Source organism: Mobula hypostoma, chromosome 1 (genome assembly GCF_963921235.1).
Source record: "Mobula hypostoma chromosome 1, sMobHyp1.1, whole genome shotgun sequence".
Classification (NCBI taxonomy): Eukaryota; Metazoa; Chordata; class Chondrichthyes; order Myliobatiformes; family Myliobatidae; genus Mobula; species Mobula hypostoma.
Genome location: NC_086097.1, coordinates 66325961 through 66341711, shown reverse-complemented (window position 1 = coordinate 66341711; position 15751 = coordinate 66325961). Strand labels below are relative to the sequence as shown.

The 15751-nt window shown below is 40.7% G+C and overlaps 1 protein-coding gene across 1 annotated transcript in view; it reads right to left on the bottom strand.

The window, feature by feature from the left end:
- Positions 1–15751, bottom strand: part of ttc6 (tetratricopeptide repeat domain 6) — a 309199-nt gene that overhangs the window by 219864 nt on the left and 73584 nt on the right. The gene's annotated exons all lie outside the window — the stretch shown is intronic.

Sequence of the window (15751 nt, the reverse complement as noted above, 5' to 3'; positions counted from 1 at the left end):
CACATTAAAACGGGTATTTGGGCGAATCTCCTCCTACTGGGCATGCACAGGACACATCTACAGAAAACAAGTGACATGTTTGGTGTCGAATCTCACTGTGAAAATGCGTGTTTGTGTAGTTACAGACTAGAAAAACTTAAAAGGAAATTGCCAAACGAGGGACAGCTGTTGGCTTTCGCGCAGGAGAACTTGAAACTAAAAAAAGCAAATACTGGAGCATATGGAGGGAACTGACAGTATGACCCGGTTGATAAAGCACCTTGTTAAATGTATAAAACATCTCTGCATCAGTGTTATCTTGTATTTCCATACCATGTTACATTAGGCTGTTACACATCTATTGTCAGAGAAGTACTTGCATAAATAGGTAAACCACCTTCATATAAGCAAGGACAGAAAACAGGGCAAAGTGAGTATAACTTATTTATTCAGTAAGTTATGGGTCAAAGTATTTGGTGAGTACGTTTCTAACTCTTCTGGCTTCAGTCTCATCGCCGCCTGTTCTGAAATTGTTAGGTTGTGTGGGGAGTTGCATTCAAGAAAACAATGAAATGTTGCACTGCCGCCACCATCTGTTCCGGCACGTCATGACAGTGTTTTTAAAAATCTCTGGTTGCCCCGTCCACACTGCTCTGCACAATCAGCATTTTCAAATTTACACACTCTGGAGAGCGTTTTAGAAAAACTTCATTTTCGGGGGAGGAAAATGTTGTTTCAGTGTGGACTGAGGGTCAAAATGAAGAGAAAAAGCTTCGGTTACGGATTTAACCGGTCTAGTGTGCAAGTAGCCTAAGTAGGCTCTGCAACATGCATCTCCTTTCCGAAGCAAGTTGCTGCCGGGTACATTCTCTAGGGAATTCTTAACTCCCAAAGACAATAACGTGATCAAACATGCTGAACAGTCAATCAAGTTGCAGAGTTCTGACAGACCGTTACTAATCAGGTGCAAATTGTTCTTAATTTGATCTTTTAAACAGAAATCTTTCCTGTTTAACAGAGACCTTTTAAAAGATTGAACCGTAGACATATTTTATACTGAAAATGAAATATCATAACCAATAGTTTAAAAGCAAAATAAAATATTTTAATTATTTTTAAGTCCAAAGAATAATATTCAGCACATATAAAATTAGCTTTACAGGAAAGGGGCAGAAACCAAACAGAGAATTAACAACTTGTTATTTGTAAAGGCTAGCCTATAGCATTGACAATGATGCCTTCAAATACATTTCATATAACTGAGGATAGAGTTATTGCAATAACTTGAGATTAGATTTATCCTGCTTGTTGTGATTAGCATATACCTATCAACTTTACATATTCTTAAGTATCTGCCCATGTTACAGTTATATCAGTGCATGCAACTTTTTGTGGTTTTATCTGTCCAAGACCACAAGAAGTTGTTGAGGACTATAAACACAGCAAATCCATCAAGAAAACCAGTCTCTCCTCCACTGACCATCAACATTTCCAGCTATCTCGGAAAAGAAGTCAATACAATAAAAGAACCCTCTCCCCAAGTCAGCTTACCTTCTTCACCCCACCCCACCCCCAATGGGCAGAAAACACGAAACTCAAAACTCTTATCACTAGGCTCAAGGGCAGCTTTGATCATGCTGTTATAAGACTCTTGTACAATCAAAATAGTCTTGATGTCACAATCTACCTCGTTATGATCTTGCACTTGCCCATCAACTGGCACTGCATTTTTTTCTGTAAACTACATTCTACATTCTGTTATAGTTTTTCCTTTTGTACTACCTCAATGTACTTATGTTTGGAATAACCTGCCTGGATGGCATTCAAAACAAAGATTTTCACTGTATCTTAGTTCTGCAGTACATCATTCTTCCAAAAATTAATGAATATAAATTGCATGAATTTAACTTTTCCTCATATGCATTATATAAACATTTTTTCACTTTCAAGAATCCATATTGACTGCTCAATAGTATTATTAGTTTACAAAGTTTAAAATTTCCAATTTTTTTCCTCACTTGCCTTTTCAGCAGCATATACAATCAGTGACCACTTTATAAGGTATTCTGTGCCCCTTATTGTTAATATGCAAAGATCTAATCAGCCAATCACATGGCAGCAACTGAATGCATAAAAGCAAGAAAGCATGGTCAAGATGTTCAGTTGTTGTTCAGACCAAACATCAAAGTGGGAAAGAAATGTGATCTAAGTGACTTTGACCATAATTTAAGTATCTCAGAAATTGCTGATCTCCTGGGATTTATAGGAACAACAGAGAGGAACAATAGAGTTTACAGAGAATGGTGCAAAAAGACAAAAAAAAACATCCAGTGACCAAAGGTTCTGTGCGCGGAAATGCCTTGTTAATGAGAGGGCAGAAGGGAATGGCCAGACTGGTTCAAGTTGACAAGAAGGTGACAGTAATTCAAATACCCACACTTTACAACAGTGGTGTGCAGAAAAGCATCTCTGAATGCATAACATATTGAACCATGAAGCCGATGAGCTACAGTACCAAAAGACCAGAGCAGGTTACATTTCTGTATGTAATAAAGTGGCCATTGAGCTTATTCACTGTCTTCTAATATCCAGAAACTGTACTAGCATCTCTGCAATTTCCGAAGATTACTGGAGTATCCACCATCTACAAGTCCTGATGAAAGGTCTGGGGCCAAAATGTTGACTGTTCACTCTTTTGCATCGATGCTTCCTAGCCTGCTGAGTATCTCCAGTATTTTGTGTGTATTACTTTGATTTCCAGAATCTGCAGATTTTCTCATTCTAAGAGACTAAGGTTTGCAAAATGGTGAGCATGAGACATTTGGATATGTGTCAGACAATGGGGTTGTGTTAATTAACCTGCAGCAATCCAGGCAAATATGGGTTTAAGTAATTTGCACCTTTGGAACTAAATTCAGCCAAGTTTGAAACTGGTAAAGATATTTGAACATTCAGGGTTGTCTCCCACTGTGAACGTGCAATTCAAAGGAAGCATTGTCAATACAGAAGTAATCAATGCCATTCGAACAATTGAAAATGTATTGAATCACCTACTGTTACCATTGATCTTAAAGATACAGGTTTCCCCCGCCATCCGAAGGTAGAGCATTCCTATGAAACGGTTCGTAAGCCGGAATGTCGTAAAGCGAAGAAGCAATTACCATTAATTTATATGGGAAAAATTTGTGAGCCTGCGCAGACCCAAAAATAACCTACCAAATCATGCCAAATAACACATAAAACCTAAAATAACAGTAACATATAGTAAAAGCAGGAATGATATGATAAATACACAGCCTATATAAAGTAGAAATACTTTTCCACAATCATTGTTGCACTGTTCTCGGTAGCGAAAATCTTACGCAAGCGCTGTCCGGTAACCTTTAAGCTATGAAGCTGTCAAATCATACCAAATAACACATAAAAATACACAGCCGATATAAAGTAGAAATAATGTATGTACAGTGTAGTTTCACTTACCGGGACTGGGACAACGCCGAGCACACTGATGATGGTGTGTTAGGCTGAGTCGTCGGAGGTTGGGGTGGTGCAGTGGCCCCCACCCTCCGGGCAGTGAACCGATACCGATCCGCAAAGCACGCAGGGGTACAACGGTAGCCGGGACGCACCCAACACAACTTTAAGAAAAAAGCCGAAACAAACAAATTAATTAATTAGGTGCTGCCCGGCACGTAAATGTTGGCCCAGATCAGAGACGACACAATCGGCAATTGCCTCTGACCTGGGCCGACATTTACGTGCCAGGCAGCACCTAATTAATTAGCTTGTTTATTTCGGCTTTTTTTCTTGAAGATGTGCTGTGTGCCTCCCGGCTACTGCTGCATTCTCCGCGGCAATGTATCAGTCCGCAGCCCGGGGGTTGGGGTAGTGGGACACTGAGGTGTCATCTCATCATCCATCAGGGCAGGCAGGTCATCTTTTTCTATGTCTGCCTGCCTCGATGTCAAAGATCGAGGTTCGTCGTCTACTGTGGCTGATGTGGAAGGCTTGTTTGACAGTTCTTTGTAAGCACTCAAACCATCCTGCAAATATGCCCTAAACCGACGTACCCTTTCAAAATTAAAGTCATACTTTACCATTGCAGCAAAAATCTCACGCAGCTGCTTCACGTTCAGTTCCTGGGCGACTTCACTTTCACTACTGTATTTGTTTTTGATTGTTATCCTTTCCTCTTCCAATTGCATAAGCTCTTCATCTATCAGTTCTTGGTCATGGGATGCCAAAATCGCTTCAACATCATCTTCGTCAACTTCCACAAGCCAAACTCACTTTGTCCTTACTTCATTCACCACGATCGAAACGTGTAATTATGTCTAGTTTTACGCTAAGTGTAACAGCCTTACGAGCTCTTTCAGGCTTTTCCGATACCTTAGAACTCATCTTGCAAACGGCTGCTCAAAATAAATCGACATAAACACAGATGCTCACAGGCAGCAATGCCGGCGAGAATGCTGTTCCGAATCCCGGGAGCAGCGGCTGCTCGGGGCGCGCGCTGATTTTTTTTTCATGCGCTGTCTTTTTTCGTAACAGTGAAAACACTTTCTGTTAGTGAAAACAGGGAACTAATGTAGGTCTTTCATAACAGTGAGGTTTGGTAAAGCGAACGTTCGAAAAGCGGGGGACACCTGTATATCATGTAATAAGTTTGTGAGCCTCTACTGAGTATCTCCAGAACGGTGCCTGCTTGTTGTGATGAATAAAGACTTCTATATCACCAGCTTCAGTGTCCCTCTGGTGATTTCAATCACAGTCGCAACATTTGGGGGCTCATTCGAGATACATTTGTGACCCACTCTGTAGCCAGCAACTTCAGCAGTCTAAGGGGATGAGTATTTTTAAGAGTAGCACCCCATGCTTAAATCTGTTCAGGCCTACAAAGTGCGTGTGCATGCATGTGTATTTGCATAAGGTACCAGCTTTCAGACAGTTTTGTGTAGCTTGGTGAGTTGGCCACCAGTTGTGAAAGGTGGAGACTCACTGTTCAGGATGCCAGAGGGGTGTGTGTATTATATTGAAAAGAATACAACAAAGATATCATGAGTTCAATGGCACAGAGTACATACTCAGTGGTTTCAAATATGTACTGATTAATTTTTTATCCATCCCTTACATTTTGCTTAATATAGGAATTAGTGTGGAAATACTTAAGGGAGAGGTTATACCCAGGTATATCTGTTAGGATGGTACCTACTGAGGTCAGACAAGAAGTCGAGAATCCTGATGACCAGAGCCAACCCTTGACATTGATTAACACCATTCATAGACCCTTCACCCCGGGGAGAAGCATAGCATTTTGTCTGAGCTGCACTCACCTAGTTGCTTGTGGGAATTCAGAATTTTGGTGCAAGCTTGAAGATAAATATTGAAATTCACGTGTTAATAAAACAAAATGCCCTAGTAGTATGTGGGATAATATGGCTCAGGGAGGGTGGAATGGTACATGGGCAACTAGTGGGAACAGCTGTAATAAGGAGGAAGTGAGGCAACGACTGACGGTGAGAGTAACTGGGGAATGATAATGTTGGCAGTTCAGAGAGCTGATGATTATGTAGGGGGATTATTTAGACTGTAAATATCGAGCACTTGATGAATACTCTGGGTTGGACAATGCAGGGAGGGATGATCCAGTCTTCCTGAAAATGCTGAAGGAAGGCCTCAGCTCAGGCCACCAGGAAGATTTAGATTTGGGTTTAGTAGTGAGATCGACCTTGACTTGTATGCTAGCAACTGGGGCACCTGGCAAGAAACTGCCAAAACAGATATAGAATGAGATGATATGCAACAGCTGTGGCCTAACAGGCCAAAGTTTGAGACAGTGTCGTAAAAGGAGAGACAGGTGTGAGAGTCACCCACCAAAACAAGCAGATATGAAAGCAGCACCCTCACTGTTCAATTTCATTGCTGACTAGATTATAGAGCTAGTGAAAACAGCATCCAAGTCAAATAGCTTGCAGCAAGTACCATTGTCAGTACTCGTCACCCACGGATATAGACAAGAAGTTTATTAAAATCAAAATCAGAATCAGGTTTAATACTACTGGCATATGTCATGAAATTTGTTGTTATGCAGCAGCAATATTGCAATATATAATAATAAAAAACTAAATTACAGTAGGAAGTATATTTTTTTTAATTAAATTTAATAAGTAGTGCAAAAAGAGAGGGGAAAAAAGTAGTCAGGTAGTGTTCATGGATTCAATGTCAGAGGGAAAGAATCCATTCCTGACCCATGAGTGTGTGCCTTCAGGCTCCTGTACCTTCACCCTGATGGTATCAATGAGAAGAGGGCATGTGCTGGGTGATGCAGCTTATTTCAACCCTGTGCAGTGCCCCCCCCCATACCAGATGGTGATGCAGCCAGTTAGAATGCTCTCCACGATATATCTGTAAAAATTTGTGAATATCTTTGGTGACATACCAAATCTCCTCAAACTCCTAATGAAATATAGCCACTGTTATACCTTCTTTGTAATTCCATAAATATGTTGGGCCTAGGACAGATTCTCAGAGATATTGACACCAGGAACTTGAAATTGCTCACCCTTTCCACGTTTGATTCCTTGATGAGGACTGGTGTGTATTCCCTCATCTTAACCTTTTCAAAGTCCACAATCAATTCTTTGGTCTTACTGACATTGAGTGCAGGTTGTTGCTACGACATCACTCAACAAGCTGATCTATCTCGCTTCTGTACATCTCATCACCATCTGAAATTCTGCCAACAACAGTTGTGTTAGCAGCAAATTTACAGATGGCACTTGAGCCATGCCTAGCCACACAGTCATGGGTGTAGAGAGAGTAGAGCGGTGGGCCTAAGCACACATCCTTGAGATGTGCCAGTGTTGATTATCAGCAAACTTAAAATGGTTTTTCCGATCCACATAGACTGTGATCTTCTGGTGGGGAAACCGGAAATCCAGTTACAAGAGGAGGTACAGAGGTCCAGGATCTGGAGCTTTTTGATGACAACTGTAAGAATGATTGTGTTAAATGCTCAGCTGTAATCAATAAACAGCAGCCTGATCCTGACATAAGTATCAGGGTTGTCCAGGTGATCAAAGGCCATGTAAAGAGCCAATGAGATTGCATCCACTGTAGACCTATTGTGGCACTAGGCAAATTGCAGTGGGAGTCAACAATGTGAAATGTTAGTGGATACAGGGCCATCAGTATTGATATCTGATCTACCCTTGCCCAAACTGGAGAGGTAATTTACATTACCAGTGCGGGGGATGAAACAATGAGAGCAAGGAGAAATGAGCCTCATGTACTTGAGATTGAGGGAGTGCAGCTTCCTGCAAAACTTTGGGTGTGCCCAACAATGAGGTCTGGGGATAGACACTCTAAGTAAGGCAGAAGCTAATCATTCTTACAGGAAAGGGAGAAATAACATGGGCAAGACAGAGACAGCAAACATGTATGATTCACAGAGCAGCAACCTCAAGTAGGGGCAAGATACATGACAATGTGTGTGAATTATGTCAGGAAGTCCCAAGGGTAGGGGACAAACACAAGCAAGAAGTGTTAGAAGCAGTAGAGCTGCCTGCAGAGACAGCAGCAATTAAAGGCTTACCAGAAAGGGGAGAGAAAGATGCAGAAAGGAAATAGAAGTGCAGATTATGGAGCAAAGAGAGCAATAGAGGAAAAAGTCAACAGAAATTGAAAGTGTACAGGAAAAAGCTACCGGAGCCAATTTAGTCAGATTATATGGAAATGTAAAGGACCATTGTAATTGGGTTAACATGTTGAGGGATCAAGCAAAAGCAGCAAGATATTGCTGTTCAAAGAGAGCCTGAGGAAGGTAAGATAGTCCTCGTACAGCCAGGTGACCAAGTCATGGTAAGAGAGCTGCCTGAAAAGGTAGGTTCACTCCCAGTGGATAGTAACACAGGTGATGCTTCTGACAAATGACAACTCTGTCTGCGTACAGACTGAGCGAGGCAGCCAGTGGACACAGTCTTGTTTCCCTCACAGACAGAACAAGGATCAAGTCCATCCATTAACAGTGTCATTACAAAGAATCTAAATGATGAACAATAGCTTACTGCATCACATCTGAGCACATCTGATGGAAGCAGACCCACAGATAAAAAAGAACAGACATACAAATGCAGAAGACACAAACAGTGTCAGCAAGCTGTGAATAAAGTTTTAAAGGATAATCGTATCTGTACTTTGTAATGAAGGCTGGTTCTGGGAGGTAGATGATTAATTATATAGATAAGAATAGGGAAAATAGATGGGAAAGGATCCAAGTTATGGCAGAAACATCAAGATCCACAACTTTGATAGCAAGGCAGACTGAGAGAGAGAAGAATTGCGCACAGCATCTCAAGGCAGCCACTCAGCCTAGAATGGGAGTGAACACAAATGAGCTGGGCACTTTCAGTGGTCAGGCAGGCTATCAAAAGGACATTTCAGGAGGGTGGACTACCAGGGTGAGGTCCTTGCAGCCATTCAAACAGAGACCACCACAAACCATCCTAAACATCAATCAAAGGGACTGAGAGACTTGTCAGATTATTCTGATAACCTTCCGTCATGGCTATGAAGATCCCTGCAGCACCCAGTCACCCAGTGATCTCTGTCTCAGAGGTCAACATCAGGCTGCCTTTCAAGACAGTGAACCCAAGCAAGGCGACAGGCCCCAATGGAATACCTGGTCAGGCTCTGAAAACCAGTGTCAACCAACTGGTGGGTGTATTCAAAGACATTTTCAATCTATCCTTGCTACAGTCGTAAGTTCCCACCTACTTCAAAAGGGCAACAATAATACCAGTCCCCAAGAAGAGCAGGGTGAGCTTTCTTAACAACTATCACCCAATAGCACTCTCATCTATGGTGATAAAATGCTTTGAGAGATTGGTTATGGCTAGAATTAACTCCTGTCTCAGCAAAGACCTGGACCAAATGTGATTTGCCTATTGTCACAATAGGTCTACAGCAGATGCAATCTCATCAGCTCTTCACGCAGCCTTGGATCATCTGGACAATACAAATACTTATGTCAGGATGCTGTTTATTGACTACAGCTCAACATTTAACACAATCATTCCTATAGTTCTAATCAAAAAGCTCCACAACCTGGAACTCTGTACCTCCAGCTGCAATTGGATTCTCGATTTCCTAACTGGAAGACCACAATCTGTGCAGATCAGAAATAACATCTCCACATCATTGACAATCAACACTAGCACACCTCAGGGGTGTGTGCTTAGCTTACTGCTCTACTCTCTCTACACCCATGAATGTGTGGCTAGGCACAGCTCAAATGCCATCTATAAATTTGCTGATGACACAATTATTGTTGGCAGAATTTCAGATGGTGACAAGAAGGCTTTCAGAAGCAAGATATATCAGCTAGTTGAGAGGTGTTGCAGCCACAACTTTGCACTTAACGTCAGTAAAACCAAAGAACTGATTGTGGACTTCAGATAGGGTAAGATGAGGGAACACACATCAGTCCTCATGAAGAGAATAAAAGTGGAAAGAGTGAGCAGTTTCACGTTGTTGGGTGTCAATATCTCTGAGGATCTAACCTGAACTCAACATATCAATGCAGCCACAAAAAAGAAATGACAGCAGCTATATTTCATTAGGAGTCTGAGGAGATTTGGTATGTCATCATAGACACTTGCAAATTTCTCTAGATGTACCATGGAGAGCATTCTAACTAGCTGCATCACCATATGGTATGGGGGGGTCAAAATAAGCTGCAGAGAGTTGTAAACTTAGTCAGCTCCATCATGGGGACTAGCCTCTGCAGAATCCAGGATATCTTCAAGGAGTGATGCCTCAAAAAGGTGGTGTCCATCATCAAGGAACGCCATCACCCAGATCATGCGTTGTTCTCATTGCTACCACCAAGAAGCAAGTACAGAAGTCTGAAGGCCCACAGCTTCTTCCCTTCTGCCATCCAAATTCTGAATCGACATTGAACCTATGTACATTACCTCACTATTTTTTATTTCTATTTTTGAACTACTTATTTAACTATATATATATATTTACTGTAATTCACAAATTTTTTTTTCTATTATGTATTGCATTGTACTACTGCCGCAAAGACATCAAATTTCATGACATATGTCGCTGATATTCTGCCTAAAGGTTTCAACCCGAAACGTCAACTGTACTTTTTTTCCATAGATGCTGCCTGGCCTGCAGAGTTCTTCCAGCATTTTGTGTGTGTTGCCAGTGATATTAAACCTGATTCTGATTCTGGCATGGAATGCGAACTATTGCCTGTGAACCTGATTCAGTTACCACTGGTGTCCCTGCACAGAGTAACTACTGACAGCCACTTCTGAGTTTTACCTATCAAGATACTGATGGGGCAAAGAGAATATAGCCTATTAGGGATGTTAGATAGTGTTGATGTTGGTACACAACAACATGATAGATTAGTAATTGAGGAAGGGATCCCAAAAGAAGGGTAGTTTTGGTGCTTTACTTAATTAGGTCCTCCTTAATGTTTGGCCTTCCTGGCATAGAGTTCTGTCTAGGAGCCAAGAGGAGGGTAAGTTAGGGAGTATTCTGGAGTTATGTGAATAGAGCAGGTAATAATTCAAGAAGAAATATTCTTCAGTTCTTATTGTAAATTGCAAGCAGTAAATTGAAGTTAAACTAGCCTACAAACGAAAAGCAACATACATCAAAGTTGCTGGTGAACGCAGCAGGCCAGGCAGCATCTATAGTAAGAGGTACAGTCGACGTTTCAGGCCGAGACCCTTCGTCAAGGGTCTCGGCCTGAAACGTCGACTGTACCTCTTCCTATAGATGCTGCCTGGCCTGCTGCGTTCACCAGCAACTTTGATGTATGTTGCTTGAATTTCCAGCATCTGCAGAATTCCTGTTGTTTACCACAAACGAAAAGATATGGTTTGCAAAATGGTGCACGAGACATTTATATATGCATCAGACAACAGAGTTGTGTTAATTGTCCTGCATAATCCAGGCAAATATGGGCTTAAGTACTTTACACCATTGTACATAATTTCAGGGAAGCTTACAATTAGAAAAAGTACTTGAACATTCAGAAGTGTCTCCCACTGCAGATGTGCAATTTAAAGGAAGCACTGTCAACCCAAAGCATTGAAATAAACAATGTCATTGAAACTATTAAAACTGTATTGAATCACCTACTGTGACCATTGATCTTAAGGGTATAAAACTGTGACGTACTTTGAGTTTGTGAGCCTCTACTGAGAATGTCTTCAGAATGGTGCCTGCTTGCTGTGACAAATAAAAACTTCTATATCACCAGTTTCAGTGTCTCTCTGGTGACTTTGATTACAGTCACAATTGGAGCTCCTAATTTTCTCTGAACCTCCACTAATTCCAGGAGGATTTCAGTATTTTCATGCATTAAGACAAGCATAGTATCTTTATTTTTCTGCCATTTCCTCATCCCACTATTCCCCAATTTATTACAAGCCTATGGGTGGGTTGTGATGAGGCCATACAAAGGTTGGAGGAACAACACCCTATATTCTGTCAGGGTAGCCTCCAACCTGATGGCATGAAATCGATTTCTCAAACTCCTGGTAATGCCCTTCCCCCCTTCACCATTCCTCAACTCCTTTTCCCTCTCTCATCTTATCTCCTTGCCTGCCCATTGCCTCCCTTTGGTGCTCCTCGCTTTTCTTTTTTCCATGGCCTTTTGTCCTCTCTTATCAGACTCCAACCTTTCCAGCTCTGTATCTCTTTCACCAATCAACTTTCCAGCTCCTTACTTCATCTCTCCTCCTCCTGGTTTCACTTATCACCTCATGCTTCTCTCTCACCTCCCCCCACCTTTTAAATATACACCTCATCTTTTTCTCTCCAGTCCGCCAAAAGGGTCTCAGCCCAAAATGTCGACTATACTTTTTTCCATTGATACTGCCTGGCCTGCTGAGTTCTTCCAGCATTTTATGTGTGTTGCTTGGATTTCCAGCATCTGCAGATTTTCCCTTGTTTGTGACAGTATGTAATTATGCCGTGCCTACTAACTCAACAAGGTCTCATTCCAGTCCTCTCCCAAGGAATAACTATACTGCAATACTCCAATTTTAATAAGTTTCACCAAATGGAGACTACTACATTGATGTAAAATTTGCAGGCACTTCCAGCAAGAAGGACAATTCATCAAATGTATTTAAGTGCTACCTCCTACAAGTTCAACTTCAAGAAAAAAATACCACCATTCCTTGCCACGTAATCAAAATCGTAGAATTACTCAACTCAGTACCATTTCATAAGTTCCAAAGGTACTAATGATACTCATGTATGGTCAAAAATAATAAAAAGACTCCTACACCAAACTTGTTGATTCCAAAAACTATGCATAAGCTATTCAATTGTAAGAAGGGAGAGAGGCAGAAGAAAGAAAATTATAGGCAAGTTAGCCTGACTTTAGTAATTGGGAAGACACTAGAATCCGTTGGTTGGAGGTTTTGGGATATTTGAAGGCACATGATCAAATGGGTCAGTCAGCATAGTCTTATAAAGGAGAAATATTGCCTGACAACTCTGTTGGAATTCTTTAAGGAAATAAAAGGCAGGATAGACAAAAGAGAGTCAGTGGATGTCTTTGACAAGGTGTCACACATAAAGCTGCTTAACAGGATAAGAGCCCATGCTATTACAGAAAAGATACTAATATGAATGGAAGTTTGGCGAATTAGTAGGCGGCATTAAGGGGGCTTTTACTGGTTGGCTGCTTGTGACAAGTGGTGTTCTGCAGGGACTGGTATTGGAACTGCTTCTTTTCACATTATAGGTCAATGATTTAGATGACAAAATTGATGCCTTTGTGGCCAAGTTTGTAGATGATATGAAGATAGTGGAGAGGAAGGCAGTGTTGAGGAAGGAGGGAGTCTGCAGAAGTATTTAGACAGATTGGGAGAATGAACAAAGAAGTGGCAGATGGAATATAGTGAAGGGAAGTGTATGGACATGAAACTTGGTGGAAGGAATAAAGGCTTAGACTATTTTCTAAATGGGGAAGAACAGAGAGAAAAATCAGAGGTACAAAGAGACTTGAGCGTCCTTGTGCAAGATTCCCTGCAGGTCAACTTGTAGGTTGAATTGGTGGAAAGAAAGGCAATGTTCGCATTCATTTTGAGAGGACTGAAATATAAAAGCAAGGATACAATGCTGAAGCTTTGATCAGATCGGACTTCAACTATTGTGAGCAGTTTTGAGCCCCTTATCTAAGAAAAGATGTGCTGGCATTGGAGATTGTCCAGAGGAGATACATGAGAATGATTCTGGGAATGAAATGGCTAACATATGAGAAGTGTTTGATGGCTCCAGGCCTGTACTCAGTGGAGTTTATTATTCTGAGGGGGTGGATCTCATTAAAACGTATCGAATATTGAAAGGCCTAGATAGCGTGGATGAACAGGGGATATTTCTTATAGTGGGTGAGTCTAGGACCTGACAGCACAGTCTCAGAATAGAGGGATGTCCATTTAGAACAGTGATGAGGAGGAATTTCTCAGACAGGGGGTGGTGAATCTGTGGACATTTTATGCCACAGACAGCTGCAGAGACCAAGTCATTGAGTATATTTAAAGCAGAGACTGATGCATTCAAAGGTTACAGAGAAAAGGCAGAGGAATGGAGTTGAGAGGGATTATAAATCAGCCATGATGAAATGGCACGGCAGACTCAATAGGCTGAATAGCCTAATTCTGCTCCTATGTTTTATAGTCTCTTGCTGTCAAACTAAAGGTAAAATGGCCCACTTTTCCCAGAGCTTCCAGGGATAAGCATTAAATGACAGCTATGCCAGTAATAACTATTTCCCATCAATGAATAAAAATGAAGACAGTTATCTCCCTCTTCTTATAGTGAAAATAAATCTGAAAGTGATGAGATGATGAATCAGCAAATGCTTGCTGACTGAAATAATTATTAGCAATACCCACATAATTTATTGTAGTACCAGTGACAACCAAGCCCATTTAAGCTTTGGCTGATTTCAAGTTTAAACAAGAAAGATCTATATTTAATCCATTTTTATCTAGATCATTATTTTCCATATTCAAAATAAAGGGTTAAATTAAGTGAATAGAAGGGAGTTTAGATTATAGTAATCATACTGCATATTGATTTTCTGTTAGTAAAATAATGATAATATATCTAGGTTTAAAGACACTTTAAATATTTTTCAATGTCATGATACAAGCCCAAGGGGCTTTAAAACTTTCTGAAATCTATAATTGTTCAGGTTTATTGCATTTCAGATTTTGGCAACGAATGTCACCCACAGTCCATTGATTTTTGCAGATTTACCTGACACACCATCACCTTGCCTTCAAGTCTTCACATGTTCAGACAGTTATAAATCACTCCAATTCAGCAAAAGTCAATCATTTTTAAATATTTAATTACTATTCGGAAATTGTTAGTTGTATGCAGTTTGGTTTATTAAGTATTTTGCCATATTCATCTTAAAATGAAGGCAAAAGTATTATTGTGTTGCCATTAGATTAACTGGTTATGGTAATAGCAAAATTTCAAAAAGAAAACAAATTTACTCCAATAACCAAAACTTATAGTTATGGTAAGTGCAACATTGTACCAATAAAAGTTCAAAAAGTTTTAAGTAAATGTATTATAAAAATACAAATATGTCACTATTCACGACCCTGAGATTCATTTTCTTGTGGGCACTCATAGTAAGTAGAAAGAAACAGAATAGAAACAATGAAAAGCACACATGACAGAAACAGACCAACAACCGGTGTTCAAAAGGCAAATACAAAAATAAATAATAATCATAATAAATAAATAAATATTGAAAACACACTTGTAGAGTCCTTAAAAGTGAGTTCATAGGTTGTGCAATCGGTTCAATATTGGGGTGATTGAAGTTATCCCCTCTGGTTCAAGAGCCTGATGATTGAGGGGTATTAATTGTTCCTAACCTTGTGGTGCAGGACTTGAGACTCCTGTATCTTATTCCTGATGGGAGTAGAGAGAAGAGCACATGGCCTGGATGGTGGAGGTCCTTGATGATGGATGCTGCTTTCCTCCTCGTAACTGTGCTCAATGGTGGGAATGGCTTTCCCTGTGATCCACTACTTATTGAAGTTTTTCCATTCAAGGGCATTGGTGTTTCCAGATGAGGCTATGAAGCAACCAGTCAGTATACTCTCCATTGCACATCTACAGAAGTTTGTCAAATTCTTAGATGACAGGCCAAATCTGTGCAAACCTCTAAGAAAGTAGAGGTGCTGCCATGCCTTCTTTGTAATAGCAGTTACATGCTGGACCCAGGACTGATCCTCTGAAATGATAACGCCAAGGACTTTAACATTACTGACTTTCTTCACCTCTGATCTCCTGGACTGACTTATGGACCTCCAGTTTTTTCCACCTGTAGTTGATAATCAGCTCTTTAGTTTTGCTGTCACTGAATGAGAGCTTGTTGTTGTGACGTCATTCAGCAAGATTCTCAATCTCCCTCCTATATGCTGATTCATCTCCTCCATTAATTTGGCCCAAACAGTGATCTCATCAGCAAACTTAAATATGGCATTGGAACTGTACTTAGCCTCACAGTCAAAATGTAAAGCAAGCAGAGCAGGGAGTTAAGCACACAGCCTTTTGACACACCTGTGCTGATGGAGATTGGGGAGATGCTGTTGCCAATCCAAACTGACTGAGGTCCAAAACTGAAGAAATTGAGGATCCAGTTGCACAAGGAAACATTGAGGCCTAGGTCTTGAAGCTTATTGATCAGTTTTGAGGGGATGAT